This window comes from Pholis gunnellus, assembly GCF_910591455.1.
Source record: "Pholis gunnellus genome assembly, chromosome: 8".
In the NCBI taxonomy this organism is placed as follows: domain Eukaryota; kingdom Metazoa; phylum Chordata; class Actinopteri; order Perciformes; family Pholidae; genus Pholis; species Pholis gunnellus.
The window spans coordinates 1,634,491-1,640,078 of NC_136534.1; positions in this window are offsets into that span (position 1 = coordinate 1,634,491).

A 5,588-nucleotide genomic window follows, 5' to 3' on the forward strand; every position below is an offset into this window, starting at 1 on the left:
CTTGGTCCGTCTGACCTCCAATGTGCTGCGTTCAGATAAGGGTGAAACTATCCCATATGCACGGGCATGTGTATGTGTGTGGCTGCATACATATTAAAGGAGCCACATAACTGTCTGAGTTCTGTTAACACATCAAAGGCAAAAGTAGAAAGAAAAGAAAAGAAAAACAAAAAAAAAAACTGTTATCCGGCCATTGAGGGTCTTTAATGGACTGTGGATACTGGTCTCTGGTGATGGGACTTGTCTGCTCTGTCAGAGGGGCTAACTCTGGTTGTAAAACCTGAGGTGGGTATTTCCTTTTCAGAGATCCTTTGAAGAGGAACAAAGGGCTGAGCCTGTCATGGAGATTACCGTGTTAGGCCATTGCCAGCCTCGCCCACCCAGGATGGCTGCAGACTGGACGGAGCTGTTGTATCGGTGGCAACGTCCACCCGTTGCTGGCCTGCAGACTGGGGAAAGATCCACATTAAGGGTGTTTACACAGCATCCCTGTCCATGGCTTAGATCAACTTTGGATTGTTCATGTTCCATGTATCATGTTAAAAGAGGTCAAAAAAATTCAGATAGCAATAAAAGGAGATGTCCAAAGGCAAAAATCAAGAACACAAGACTTGAGCTAGCAATGTTCATTACATCACACATTACAAAATGTGTTGGAAAGAACACATTTTGTAATGTTAGTATAGCATGCATATCTAATTGGACTGGAGATGAAAATTGAAATTCACCAAAAGAGGACAGGATTAAGCAATTGGGAGTAAGAGCTTGCTCACTAACTTCCATGGCAATCTATCTGCGAGTTAGTTATTGAGATATTAATAAGCAATGATAACATTTCGACCTGATGGTGGCACTAAAGGAAATGCAGGTGTCTCGGCTGGTGTGAGCTGGGCGACAGGAATAGGACCCAAATGCAAACAATGCCGACACACTGATTCAGTTCAGGGATTTACTGTTAAAGTTGGAGGCACACACTGTAAGCTCAGTGAGGCAGAGGGTCGAAACCACAAATGCATGAGTATGGGGCAAGAGAGAGGCGACTGAAGGGAATGAACAAATAGAAAACTGAGGCAGACGTGGTGACAGTCGGAGCATAACCAAAACTAGAAAATTTCACAAGAAATGTTAACAGTGCCTACTGCCAGAAGTGTAGCAATATATATATATACACGCCAATATATAACGCTCCCATCTTTTCTGTACTTTCTGTATTCAAGAGGAGCAGTGTGGATTCTGTCCCGGCCGTGGAACAGTGGACCAGCTCTTTACCCTCGCAAGACTGCTGGAGGGGTTCTGGGAGTTTGCCCAACCAGTCTACATGTGCTTTGTGGACTTGGAGAAGGCTTTCGACCGGGTCCCTTGGGGGTTCTTGTGCGGGGTGCTGCGGGAGTATGGGGTGCCGGACCCGTTACAACAGGCGATCCGGTCTCTGTACGACTGCAGTAGGAGCTGTGTCCGCATTCTCAGCAATAAGTCAGACACGTTCCCGGTGGGTGTTGGCCTCCGCCAGGGCTGCCCTTTGTCACCGGTCCTGTTCGTGACTTTCATGGACAGGATATCTAGGCGCAGCCGGGGGTGGAGAACGTCAGGTTCGGGGGTCTCGGGATCACCTCTCTGCTGTTTGCAGATGATGTGGTCCTGTTGGCCTCCTCAGATCGTGACCTCCAGCATTCACTGGGGCAGTTTGCAGCCGAGTGTGAAGCGGCGGGGATGAGAGTTAGCACCTCCAAATCTGAGGCCATGGTGCTCTGCCGGAAACCGGTGGATTGCTCCCTCCAGGTGGGGACGGAGTGCCTACCTCAAATGAAGGAGTTCAAGTATCTCGGGGTCTTGTTCACGAGTGAGGGTAAGATGGAGTGGGAGATCGACAGGTGGATAGGTGCGGCTGCAGCAGTAAAGCAGGCGCTGCACCATCTTGGTGAAGAGAGAGCTGAGCCGGAAGGCGAAGCTCTCAATTTACTGGTCGGTCTACATTCCTACCCTAACCTATGGTCACGAACTCTGGGTCGTGATCGAAAGGACAAGGTCGCGGGTACAAGCGGCCGAAATGAGTTTCCTCCGTAGGGTGGCCGGGCTCAGCCTTAGAGCTCGGACATCAGGAGGGAACTTGGAGTCGAGCCGCTACTCCTTCGCGTCGAAAGGAGTCAACTGAGGTGGTTCGGGCATCTCAGCTCGAACCACCTCAGCTGGACGCCTCCCACTGGAGGTTTTCCGGGCACATCCAACTGGGAGGGGAAGACCCAGAACACGCTGAAGGGATTATATCTCCCAGCTCGCCTGGGAACGCCTCGGGATCCCCCAGTATGAGCTGGAAAATGTTGCAGACGAGAGGGAAGTCTGGGTCAGCCTGCTTGGCCTGCGGCCACCGCGACCCGACCCCGGATAAGCAGAGGAAAATGGATGGATGGATGGATGGGACTGGGTGGGTGAGAGAGGGGGAGAGGAGACATATTCATGTTTGACACACAAACACAGAGGTTATTAAATGACAGGATTCATCACAAGCATTCCAATTAGAATTCATTCTGTGGGGCTTTTATTTTGAAAGGGTGGGAGGGAGCGAGGGAGAGGAGACATAATCATAATGTTTGACAAACAAACAGAGGTTATTAAATGACAGGCTTCATCACAAGCATTCCAGTTAGAATTCATTCTGTGGGGCTTTGACATAAGTGGGGGGGGGGGGGGGGGGGGGAGAAGTCGTCTAAAAATATCTAATACCTGAATGATAGAGAGAGACAGAGAGAGAGACAGACAGACAGAAAGATAGAGAGAGGAGAGAGACAGAATGAGTGAGACAGGCAGACAGACAGTTAGATGGACTGAGTGAGTGAGTGGGAGAGACAGACAGACAGGAGGTCTAACGATCTTTCCCTGAATATCTCTAAGGGTACATCCCAAGTCTCTTAATTGCATCCCCGTTTCTCTCACTTGCGTCCTTTCCTTGCGTCTTAGTCCCTCCCCACAGGGATGCATGGATAGATGCAAGGAAACCATGCGAGGAGAGAGGAGCGAGGAAATGACAATGATGTACCCTAAGTCATGTGTGTTTGTGTTCACTAATTAGCTCAATCACAAACACCTGTGTGCCTGCAGCCTTTACATGGAGAAAGAACTGGGAAAAACCTGTCAATCAAATCCTCAAATCCCCCATAACCGTAGCTCCTATTGCTCCGATATTAATACTTGAGAGGAAGGATAACTTGAAGAACTGATCATGTGAAAATTGTCTGTAGTGTAAAAAATGTGGCTTCACTGGTAAATGGGTTACCGTGTTCTGTGGAAGATGTTCATGAAGTAAAATTTAACATTGGTCTCTGAAGCAGAAAGTCAGTTTTCCTGTCAATTAAAGGCTGTAAAAATGTGTAAATCTGCTGGATTCCACAGTCATTTGTCTATGACAAAGACACGATTAGCTACTTTTCCATGCAAAAATGATACATGAAGAGTGAAAATTGTAGAGTCAGTGGCAAAAGACAAATATTTTTTTCACAAGAATCTCAAGCTCCTCTTCACTCTAGCGGTGACATCACGCACTCTAAGCTGTGCAATACACACCCATTATAAAATATGTAACAGACCCAAATTTTCATGAAACTTAATCTGTGACTTCATGAAAACTGTGCTATCAAAATGTCCATTTGGCTCAATAAAGTCCAGCTTTTGTCTAAGTTTTAAACTTTGAATAATTTTTTCTACGTTAAAAACGTTTTCAAAGTTAAGTGGTTTTGCTGTCTTCACGCCAAAACCCTATTCAAGTCAATGGGGAAAGGTTGCTCAGTTTTTCGCGATATTGGGAAAAAACGCTGGGCGAATCTCTGAGAAAAGTCATTCCACACGATTCCCAATCAGGCCGCACGTTTTGATATATTGTTTACGCAGGTGCTGGCAATGCTGTGTGAGGAGAAGCGCGCCAAACTTTCTGGCGGAAGATGGAGAATAAATCGAATAGTCCCGCAGGATTACAGTCAGTGTGCTTTGGCACAGGCAGTTTTACTGCCACACTGAATAATATGATTCATCCTTTGGGGATTGAGTCAAAGCAACTCAACAAAAAAAGGCATGAAACATGTCTTTTTCTTATCAGGTGATTCTATCAGCTGGACAACATTGTCCGTCTGTATCTTACAAAAAACTAGAAAATGCATTTCCTGCTGAAACTGCATTGGAATGCTGAAAGCTGAAATGAACTGCTGAAACATTGCTGAAAATAGACATCCAATTAAAAAAAATTGCAAAAAGCTTAATAATTCAAAAAGTTTAAAGATTACAAATATGATAAGTCATATCACCCCTCTCCTGAAAGAGCTGAACATTTTAATATTTGAATGGTTTCTGTGGCTTAAAAAAATGTCAGTAGCTCAAAGTATGAAGTTGAAAGTTGAAGAAGTTTAAGAGGATTTGAAGATTTTCTCCATAGAGATCCCATTCAAAAAAGATTGCAAAAAGCTTAATAATTCAAAGTTTAAAGATTACAAATATGAAAAGTCATATTACTCCTCTCCTGTAAGAGCTGAATATTTTAATATTTGAATGGTTTCTGTGGCTTAAAAAATGTCAGCAGTAGCGATATTTGTTGTAGTAGTAGTAGTAGAAGTTGTAGTTGTAGGAGAAGTATTATAAGTAGTAGAAGTATTAGTAGCATAGAATAAGTGTGTGTGCGGGGGGTCCTCTAAAAGTATCCAAGACCTGAATGACTGTATGAGTGACACAGAGAGATAGAGGGAGAGAAGTGTATGTGCACGTGTGTCTGTGAGTCTGTGTGTTTATCAACATTGCTGATTACCTTAATCACGAACACCTGTGTGCCAGCAGCCTGTTCATGGAGAACAGACAGGCAGACAGACAGTTAGATGGACTGAGTGAGTGGGAGAGAGAGACAGACAGACAGACAGTTAGATGGATTGAGTGAGTGGGAGAGAGAGACAGACAGACAGACAGACAGGAGGTCTAACAATCCTTCCAAGTCATGTGCGTAGAGAGACAGACAGAGAGAGAGTGAGACACAGACAGACGTAGGGAGAGAGTGACAGACTGAGAGAGATAACCAGACAGAGAGAGAGACAGACAGACACTCTGATCTCTCTGGCAATCCTTCTCATTTGGAGATTGTCCTATGTTTTAACATTTACAGCTAAAGTAACTATTGTCCTGATCTGCTAAGTCTTTCCTCGTCTCGCCCACTTGTGTCATGGTGTGTGTACATCTCACTGGAATCAGGAAACTTGTCAGAATACCCATGTTTGATTGGCTGAGCTGCATCACGCATATCTCCAAGTCGTGTGTGCGTGTGTGTCTCAGTGCCTCTGTGTGTTTATAAACATCACTAATGAGCTCATAGAAACACCTGTGTGGTTGTGTGCATGTGTGTCACTGGTTGGTGATTGCAGCACCTGTGTGAGAGATTAGAGTGAACAGCGATTTTCAACAAAACTACCTGTCGAACATATGCCCTTTATACCAAAACCATGAGACAATCAATAAAATATGGATACCGTGAGAAAGATAAGACTCTGCCGAACGAGCTGATGTGTTTTTTATGTTTGTGGTTTTAAAAATGTGAGCTCCAGCGCAATATACAAAACTGG